Source organism: Podarcis vaucheri, assembly GCF_965113315.1.
Source record: "Podarcis vaucheri genome assembly, chromosome: 16".
In the NCBI taxonomy this organism is placed as follows: Eukaryota; Metazoa; Chordata; class Lepidosauria; order Squamata; family Lacertidae; genus Podarcis; species Podarcis vaucheri.
The window spans coordinates 20,056,806-20,067,778 of record NC_138754.1 but is presented as its reverse complement, the minus strand read 5'-3'; positions in this window follow the sequence as shown (position 1 = coordinate 20,067,778).

Genomic DNA, 10,973 nt, shown 5'->3' with positions numbered 1-10,973 from the left:
AAAAACTTGGAGAACTGAAATCTGTCCATCCTATGCCCAACCAACTACTCACTCACCCCCGCCCCTCTGTTCGAAGGTTTTTAAAAAAGCACCGGCAATTGCTGGAGCCTCCAAGGGCAACACAAAAATAGCCGGAGCAGAAAGAGAATCTCCTGAGCAGCAGGAGGAAGCTGAGAGGAGGCTCTGCATAAGGCTTCTGGAGGAGACCCCAGACACGGCCCCTGCCACCTCTCAGCCCCTACTGCTATAGATCCAATTAGTGCTGCTGTGGTCAGCAAGCATGGCCCAAGGGAGGCCTTCTGCCCAGACAGTGGGATGGCCTTGGACACACAGCAATGGAAGAGGGAAAGTGAGCAATTAAAACCAGCACTCTTGCGCTCCCTGCTGCTGCGTCGCCAAGGAGCACGGCAGAGCCTGGGAGCTCAACCTGTCAATCAGTTTCCCTTCTGCCCTGAAGACAATGGGCTGGGAAGGATGATGAGTGGACTGGAGATCCCAGGTGTTTGAGATTAGAAGGGCGCTATGGGACTTTTTAGGATAAGCTGCTTTTTAAATACGACATTTTGGAGCTTGGCTGGTTATATGTACACAAAGACATACATCCATGGAGGGAACGGGGCAAGTGCCCACCCCCCACCAGGTGAGCTATAATCCCAAAATTTGTGGAGGAGGAGGCTATTGTTGGCTACCAGCCACAATGACTATGCTCCACCTTCACGGTCAGAGTCAGCCATGTTTTGGAATACCTGTTGCTGGAAACCACAGGTGAGGAGGAGAGTTCCCTTGTTTTCTGATCCTGCTTGAGGGTTAAAAGATAAAGGAAAGGACTTCTTCACACGGTGCATAGTTACATTATGGAACTCACTGTTGGAGAGAGAGAGGTTTGGGAGAGAATTCCTTAATCTTTCCCAGCAGAGTGAAGCAGAATGGTGATTGCTCCAAGCATGTTAAAACTTAATTAGATTTACACCTGCCCTCGTCCACCTTTAAACAAATATTCCCTCTGAAAATACTTAGGCTACAATAAATCACATTTCATTGCAGTCTTTGGGTTAGCAAAGACGCAGGCAGTGCCGGATTTATGTATAGGCTAAGTAGGCTGAATGGGACGCGGGTGGCGCTGTGGGCTAAAGCCTCAGCGCCTAGGGCTTGCCGATCGAAAGGTCGGCGGTTCGAATCCCCGCGGCGGGGTGCGCTCCCGCTGCTCGGTCCCAGCGCCTGCCAACCTAGCAGTTCGAAAGCACCCCCGGGGGCAAGTAGATAAATAGGTACCGCTTACCAGCGGGAAGGTAAACGGCGTTCCGTGTGCGGCTCTGGCTCGCCAGAGCAGCGTTGTCACGCTGGCCACGTGACCCGGAAGTGTCTCCGGACAGCGCTGGCCCCCGGCCAATAGATGTGAGATGGGCGCACAAACCCCAGAGTCTGTCAAGACTGGCCCGTTCGGGCAGGGGTACCTTTACCTTTACCTTTAAGTAGGCTGAAGCCTAGGGCCTCTAAATCTAGAGGGCCTCACCAGCCCTCCCGCTCCCCAGCGGGCAGTCTCCCCTCTCCCAATATTGCAAACCCAATACTTCATGTGAGGGCAGGGCAACTCGGGCCTCTGAGTCTATGGGGCCTTGCCAGTCTGCCCGCTTCCCAGTGCTGCAGTCTTCCCTCTCCCAAAATTGTAAACCCAAGACTTCATGCAAGGGCAGGGCAACTCAGGCCCAGCAACTATTTGACTCAGGGCTAGCCAGTGGGGCCCAATTTGAAGCAGTGGGGCGCAATTGAATTTTTAATTTTTTGGGGGGTAGGGCGCCGGTTCACAGCCAAAGTCCGCAAAATCTTATAAATATAAATAAAATCCATCTGGATTGCCCAATTGCTCCAATTGCCTTAAGGTCAGCCCTGGTGAGACTGTGCAGGGGTTGAACTGAAAAGCCCTGCACCTTCTATGTCCCTGGTGTCACCATTCAGAGTACAGACTCAAGGACTTCTTATGGAAATAAAGGGGGCACTTATTGGAAATCAGTTTTGTTACCTCTTCCCCCCCAAACCCCAAGACAGTGAGCCCAGCCACCTTTTATTCACAGTCACAAAAGCACTACACTACAGCATGGCCATAAACTTGTACGTTCAACCGCTGAAATATACACCCAATATGTAGCAATGGAGATTTATGTTACTGCTTTATGAATGAACACTGTGTTTTATGAATGGACTCTGTATTTTGTGAATTACCTAAGAGCCACCAATAGGGAGCTCTAGAATCTGACAGCTAACCAACTGGGTACTATCAAAGAGTGACCCCTATTGCTGAAAGCAGGTACCAGCAGGGAATGCTTCAGCACAGCCTTTGCACTGTTGATTGAACACCCCCTGCTGTGCAGATAATGGAGAAAGCTCGTAAATTGTATCCCTTCTGGCATCCTGGCCAGCTCTGTTACACTGGTGTAAGCCCTGGTGCACCAGAAGCCCAGAAAAGCAGCAAATAAAATCCACTCATATGCCAGCAACTGATAAGACTTGTCAACCAGTTCGTCCAAAGTCTTCCTAAATTATAAAGCTCCAAAATACAGGCCAAAATAGAGCAGGTCTGGGAAGAGCGAGGCATACAATGGGCACCACCAGTGAAAAGGCCCTGCTCCATGTAACTCCTGCCCCGTCATTTGATAGAGTGCCCACTTGGCTTCCTTCTTGACATGGAATGCTCTCTATTGGAGTCTCCAGGTCCAGTACAAAGACCATAAGAAGGGAGAGCAGGGACCTTGAAGTTCCCAACAGCTGTTAAGCAAGCAAGCAAGCAAGCAAGCAAGCAAGCACACAGGTCACCTTTGTCACAGTCAGGACGCCTATGTCCTGGCCAGGCCTGCACCTACTCTTGCTTTTGTACAATCTTGTTTGTCCTCAGTGACCAAAATTATATTATCAAAATACCGTATTTTTTGCTCTATAAGACTCACTTTTTCCCTCCTAAAAAGTAAGGGGAAATGTGTGTGCGTCTTATGGAGCGAATGCAGGCTGCGTAGCTATCCCAGAAGCCAGAACAGCAAGAGGGATTGCTGCGCAGTGATCCCTCTTGTTGGTCTGGCTTCTGAGATTCGGAATATTTTTTTTCTTGTTTTCCTCCTCCAAAAACTAGGTGCGTCTTATGGTCTGGTGCGTCTTATAGAGCGAAAAATACGGTATACAAGCAGAAAAGTTGTTTTCCTTCATTTGCAAGGGATTGTACAAAACAAAGTGGCACTAATAAAGAAAAGTTCCGGGGTGGCAACAGAAAGTAAACTAAAAATGCTTTTGCAGTTCATCAAAACTATGCAGCAATATCAAGTTTTGGGAAAACTGGTGCTATTAACAGTAATCCTTCTAGTTGGTTAATTGGTTCAGAAACTTCCATGCACATGACATGGGATGCTAATTATTTTCCCCAAGAGTTAAATGATAAGTAATCAGAGGCAGCTACAGGAGAGCTATGAGATTCAGGTGATTGTCAGATGCCTTGTCAATCCCAGCAGGTATATAAGAGGACGACCCGGCCTGCCCAGGCCTGTGGCCTGCCCAGCATTCTCCTAAAGAGAAAGCTCGTAAATTGCCTATCGTGGAAGACTTGGGTATAGTACGCAGATTTGAAAGGGCCACAAAGGGTAAACCACCCAAAAGGTATGCTATAGAGTTTGCTAAAACAGTGATAGCAGATACAGCTGTTGTTAGTAACTCAGAGAAGGTTTGGGAACCTTCAAGCTTCCAAGAGGTCCAAAGTTTAACCTCAGAGGATGCTGAGCCGTGGCTGGTAGGTAAAAGAACAAGGGCCAGAGTTGGTGTCATCTGGAAGCTGGAGAGAAAGAGACCTGTTTGCTCTGTGCTGAACTCAGGGATCTCCTGCAAACCTAAAGGGGAAGCAAGATCTATGAGACTGTTAATTCTGTGAGCCCCTCCATTGTATGCTCAGCCTGGATATATATGTGCAAATAAAACCATATATCCTAAAAGACATCACAGTCTCCACTAACCCTCATTCCAAGGAAACAGAACCCTGGGTAAGCGCAGGAATCCATGGAGTTTCTCACCGCTCAGAGATTAGGGTGGCACATAACACAAGGGTTGCCATATTTCAGAAAGTGAAAATCCGGACACCAAAGTTGTTGATCTTTGACAGCAGATTCCCAGCTATGTCCGGACATATGACAACCCTAACATAACAATATGTTTAAAAATAGTGCTTGGCAAACATAACAATGCCTGGATCCTCTCTCTCTCTCTCTCTCTCTTCCAATTAAGAAGCTTACTCTCAATCTTAAAGGCTGCCAGGGCAAATATAGCTAGCTGCATTTGGAGTCTTTGCAGCCTAGCAATTTGAAGAACCCAAGTCCATCAAGATCGGCTGCCCAAAATATGGCATCTACATTGTGAAAGAAGTAGGAGCTCTGTTTTTGTTTGTTTGTTTGTTTTTGTTTTGTTTTACATTGTCAAAAATTGCATATTCAGGCCCAGATTTAATGTTCTCTGACCGCCATAGCTGTGCAATACAAAATCCAGCACAAGAGTTGTGCTAGCAGGCAGAAGATTCTTCTGCAACAAGTTGTGCAAGGGTGTGACAGCAATCTGGGCTCCCGCCAGCCATGCTTGCTTCCTGCATCTCCTTTTGCACAAACCATCCTGCTAGCACTAAGGTAAAGGTAAAGGGACCCCGACCATTAGGTCCAGTCGTGGCTGACTCTGGGGTTGCGGCGCTCATCTCGCTTTATTGGCCGAGGGAGCCGGCGTATAGCTTCTGGGTCATGTGGCCAGCATGACTAAGCCACTTCTGGAGAACCAGAGCAGCACATGGAAACGCCGTTTACCTTCCCACCGGAGCGGTACCTATTTATCTACTTGCACTTTGACATGCTTTCGAACTGCTAGGTTGGCAGGAGCAGGGACCGAGCAATGGGAGCTCACCTTGTCGCAGGGATTCGAACCGCCGACCTTCAGATCAGCAAGTCCTAGGCTCTGTGGTTTAACCCACAGCGCCACCTGCGTCCCAGCCTGCTAGCACTAGTGCACCTCTAAAGGACTTTAACTTGTTGCTATGTGAAGTCCTCTCTCAGATTCAACTCTTGCATATCACCCATTTTACCAACATAAGAAGTTAGTCAGCTGCCTTATACTGAGTCAGACCATCTGGTTCGGTATTGCCAACACTAACCGACAGTAGTTCCCCAGGGTTACAGGTCCAATTCCATACCAGGATTCCTGTCTGAAAGCCTGAAGGGTTGCTGTGAGTCAGAGCAGGCAATATTGAGCTAGATGACTGAATGATCTGACTTACTGTACATGGCAGCTTCCTATGATCCTGCAATGTGTCCCAACCAGAGCAGGAATGTGGCTGCGGCGGCTGCCTCAAGGAAGACTAAGTATGCATTGAGCATCCAGCCTGCCTGCCATACCATTTGGGAGCTCCAACTGTCTGTGCTTGATAGGCTAATGCTTAATCCCTCTAATGTGCCGGATAGTTCCTGAAAAGTGGGATAATCCCTCGTGCATTTAAGAGGCGTTCTTAGCAACAATCCCTTTAGCGGAGAGACTTGCTCCAATAATAGCCAGATTAGTCGCTGGGGCTGCAGGGGCCTTTCTGATCTGGGTCAGTGCTCTACTTCTCTTCCTTCCCATTGAGCAGGTGGGCAATTTGCAGGGCAAACTGTGTGCAGCTTCCGACCCAGTAAACTGAGCTCAAGCTAAAAGCGACGTACTGTATCCCCCCTGGAAAGAGCAGGCAGGCAAGGCTGCAACTTGGTTCTTGACAGTCGTGGCTGCTGGATACTGGTAGGGTGGGATTCAGGGAGCCCGACAGCAGATGGCGCTAGAGACAATGGAGGTGGAGCCAACTAATTCTACTGTTTTTTGCTGCCATCCTCCTCCTTGTTATAAGAATAAGAATAATAACTTATTATTTATACCCCAGCCATCTGGCTGGGTTTCTTCAGCCACTCTGGGCGGTTCCCAATAGAATATGTGAAACACGATAAAACATCAAACATTAAAAACTTCCCTGAACTTCAGATATCTTCAAAAAGTCGAATAGTTGTTTATCTCCTTGACACCTGACATGAGGGCATGCCAGAGGGTGGACGCCACTACCGAGAAGGCCCTCTGCCTGCTTCCTGTAACCTCACTTCTCACAGTGAGAGAACCACCAGAAGGCCCTTGGATCTGGACCTCAGTGTCCAGGCAGAACAATGGGGGTGGAGATGCTCCTTCAGGTATACTGGGCCAAGGCCATTTAGGGCTTTAAAGGTCAGCACTAACAATTTGAATTGTGTTCGGAAACATCCTGGGAGCCAATGTAGGTCTTTCAGGTGTTATATGGTCTTGGTGGCCACTCCCAGTCACCAGTCTAGCTGCCGCATTATGGATTAGTTGTAGTTTCTGGGTCACCTTCAAAGGTAGCCCCATGTGGAGCGCATTGCAGTAGTCCAAGCGGGAGATAGCTAGAGCATGCACAACTCTGGTGCGACAGTCTGTGGGTAAGTAGGGTCTCAGCCGGTGTACCAGATGGAGCTGGCAGACAGTTGCCCTGGACACAGAATTGTCCTGCTCCTCCATGGACAGCTGTGAGTCCAAAATGACTCCCAGGTTGCACACCTCGTCCTTGTTGAGTTCTGCAACTGCAATGCTAAAGCAGAGGAGGATGGTTCATTAAAGCAAGTGGGGAGCTGTCCTACCAAGCTCAGTCTGCCTTCACTCATCTCCTGCCTACCTCCTTAGAATCGTAGAGTTGGAAGGAGTCCCAAGGATCATCTAGTAGTCCAACCCCCTGCAATGCAGGAATCTTAGCTAAAGCATCCCTGACGGATGACCACCCAACCTCTGCTTAAAAGCCTCCAATGAAAGAGTCTACCACCTTCCGAGGGAGTTTCTTTCACTGTTGAACAGCCCTTACTACCAGAAAGTTCTTCCTAATGTTTAGAATCTCTTTTCTTGTAATTGGTTCAGGTCCAACCCTCTGGAGCAGCAGAAAACAAGTCTGTGTCATCTTCCACTCAACAGCCCTTTGGATATTTGAAGAAGGCTCTCATATCACCTCTCAGTCTTCTCTTCTCCAGGCTGAACTCCCTCAACTGTTTCTCATAAGGTTTGGCTTCCTTCTCAGGGGCCTGGGAGGGATTTGACTGGGAATGTTCTGAGGTCCAGAAAAAGAGGCATGGAGGGCCATATTGAGTGCCCAACCTGTGGTTCCTCACCCCTGCATTAAGCGTTTACCAGCCCTGGGAGAAAGCCAGACTAGCTGAACTTGAAGAGAGCCCACTTGACTAGCTGAACTTGAAGAGAGCCACCAATTCGCTGTGTTGTGGAAAAGGAGGGTGTGGACATCTGGCGGGGGCTGGGGCATGACTGCTACTCACAGAGGAAGTGGGTCGTCCCCCCTGCCGTATGAGCAGCCTTTGCTGGAATGACTCACAGACCCAATTCACGTCATTGCGCATTAGTTCAAGCCTATTGAAGCTGCACATTCCGGCATCCTGGAGAGACGTGCTTCGAGCTGTCCTCTTTGCAGACCATCTGGGAGCTGCTCCCTGATGCCTTCTGACTTCAGCGCATGACCAGGACTTTGGACGGATCTTTCCTGGCCAAACTGTTACCCTTGATGGCCAGGGATTTGAGTCATAGGTTCCGCCATCATGGGCGAAAACATAGGAAGCAGCCCAATACTGAGCCAGGCCATCTGTCCACCTAGCTCAGTGTTGTCTACATGAACCTGACAGCTCAGTCAGTAGAGCATGATACTCTTGATCTCAGGGTTGTGGGTTCGAGCCCCATGTTGGGCAAGAGACTCCTGCATTGCCCAGGGTTGGACTAGATGACCCTCGTGGTGCCTGCCACCTCTGCAACTCTATGACTGCCAGTTGCTCCTCAGCATTTCAGAGTTTTTTCCAACTCTACCTGGAGATGCCATAAATTATTAGGTTCTATTTATTGGAAGTGAGAGCTGGACCATAAAGAAGGCTGATTGCCGAAGAATTGATGCTTTTGAATTATGGTGCTGGAGGAGACTCTTGAGAGTCCCATGGACTGCAAGAAGATCAGACCTATCCATTCTTAAATCAGCCCTGAGTGCTCACTGGAAGGACAGATCCTGAAGCTGAGGCTCCAGTACTTTGGCCACCTCATGAGAAGAGAAGACTCCTTGGAAAAGACCCTAATGTTGGGAAAGATGGAGGGCACAAGGAGAAGGGGACGACAGAGGGCGAGATGGTTGGACAGTGTTCTCAAAGCTACCAGCATGAGTTTGACCAAACTGTGGGAGGCAGTGGAAGACAGGAGTGCCTGGCGTGCTCTGGTCCATGGGGTCACGAAGAGTTGGACACGACTAAATGACTAAACAACAACAAAATTTATTGGATCATTTAATTTATATACCCACCTTTCCTCCAAGGAGCTCAAAGTGGCATACATGGTTTTCCCCTCCATGTTTTATCTTCACCACGACCCAGTGAGGTAGGCTAAGAGAGAGTGACTGGCCGAAGGTCACACCCAGTGAGCTTCATGGCTGAGTGGGGACTTGAACCCTGGTCACTCACTTCCTAGTCCAGCATTCTAACCACTACACCACACTGGGACCTGAAACCCTGGACCTTCTGCACCCTAAGCTCTCCCCCTGAGCTATAGCACTTCCCAAAAGTGAGTCTGAACTGTTGGCCAGGCTCCTTGGGACACTTCCGTTGCCTTGATGAGATTTGCGACTGGGATTTCTTCAGTAACATCCAGAGTTCATACCGCCTCGCTTTTTGAAATCACAGCCTACACCAGAAATGAGGCTAGCCTTAACAAATGTTATTTGGAGCAACCGTCAAACAGATCTTACAAAACTGGGCTAATAAACGTGAAAACTCTTTATTGTTATTCCTGACTCGATGCCCTTAAGGCTGCTTTTCCTGTAGCTGCAAAACAGTATTAAATACAAAGCTAAGCGAGAGAGAGGCCTTTGATAAACTAAACATCCTTTTAAAGCTATGCAATTTTCATTATGTTATTATCAGGGTCTTTCGGATTACTTTTTTTGAATTATCTGCTGCAGTAACGAGGGGCACGTTTATTAATCGCATCCAGAAGTTGTTGTTGAAAGAGATTCTTGGGACAATTTGCTTTATGATTTTTATTTATTCAAATTTGTATGCCACCCTCCATCCACAGATCTCAGGGAGGTTCACAACATAAAAAACGCGAGATAAAAACAAAAAAATACATAATAAAAACAAGAACGTAATGAAAGCTTTGTATAGCGGGGTCGTTTTCTACACATGCTCACATAGCCCTCTCTGTTCTGCAGCCATGCAAGCGAGTGGCATTTTCACAGTTCAAGGGGCATGTACCTAACCAGGCAAAAAAACCTGAGGGTTGATAGGTAGGGTGGCCTCAGGAGGGGAGATTTCTCTGAGGGAGGGATAAAGGTAAAGGTAAAGGGACCCCTGACCATTAGGTCCAGTCGTGACCGACTCTGGGGTTGCTGTGCTCATCTCGCTTTATTGGCCGAGGGAGCCGGCGTACAGCTTCCGGGTCATGTGGCCAGCATGACTAAGCCGCTTCTGGTGAACCAGAGCAGCGCACGGAAATGCCGTTTACCTTCCCGCCGGAGCGGTACCTATTTATCTACTTGCACTTTGACGTGCTTTCGAACTGCTAGGTGGGCAGGAGCTGGGAGCTCACCCTGTCGCGGGGATTTGAACTGCCCACCTTCTGATTGGCAAGTCCTAGGCTCTGTGGTTTAGACCACAGCTCTACCCGCGTCCCTTGAGGGAGGGGTAGAGTGCCAGAAAAAGAAGCCTAGGGAGCCACATTTGGGGACTGAGGTTCCCCATGGGAACCAGGGGGGTGATGGTGAATCCTGTGCCACCCAATATTTTCTTTTCACCCTCCCTGGAATGAAAATGGCAAGCAGGCTTCCTTTGGCAACATTCACCACCCCAGAAAACTGGGTGAAAAGTTCAGCCCATGGAGAAGCTCGCCCATGCAAACCCATTTCAAATGTGCATCGCACAAGGGGGTGATCCACTGGATCACCAAAGTGTTGGTACTGACCTTTAAAGCCCTAAACGGCCTCAGCCCAGGATACCTCAAGGAGTGTCTCCACCCCCATCATTCAGTCCAGACACTGAGGTCCAGCGCCGAGGGCCTTTTGGCGGTTCCCTCACTGCGAGGTTACAGGGAACCAGGCAGAGGGCCTTCTCGGTAGTGGCACCTGCCCTGTGGAACGCCCTCCCATCAGATGTCAAGGAGATAAACAACTATCTGACTTTTTGATGTCATCTAAAGGCAGCCCTGTTTAGGGAAGTTTTTAATGTTTGACGCTTTATTGTGTTTTTAATATTCTGTTTGAAGCCGCCCAGAGTGGCTGAGGAGGCCTGGCCAGATGGGCGGGGTATAAGTAATAAATTATCATCATCATCATCATCAAATTGGGGATTTCCTTCCTTAGGCACCAGACTCCTGTGGGTGGCTCTATGTGACATATCCATCCAACTTTTTCTCCCTCTCTCTCTCAACCTCTGGAGTTCCTCCAACTATGTAGGAAGATGGCGAGAGCGCCTGGAGACTTGCTGGGTGTTTGCATGTGCTCATTTGTTAATGTCTCCTCAACGGCTTTTGAAGATGAAAAGATCCAGCCAGAGCCAGTGTGAGGTGTGAGCCACCTTTCATAGTTTATTCATGGCCTTTTAAAATATGCAGGGTTGTGGAATGAGCAGAAAGGAGAAGGCAGAAAGAAAAAAAATCGCACTTCCCCCCCTGGAAATCCTGCAAGGTCCACGAGGCGTGGATCCACTATGAAGCTAATGAAGATTAAGCTTCAGAACCCCTAACCCTGGAGAGGCCCCAGAAGCGACTTTAATCCACATTGCTTAAACATTTGGGGTCTAGTAGAGTCACACGACTCAAATTGATTGATTTTTCGTTGTATATACATACCCGCCAACGTTTCTCCAATGAAAATAGGGATGTCCAAGTTAATAATAATAATA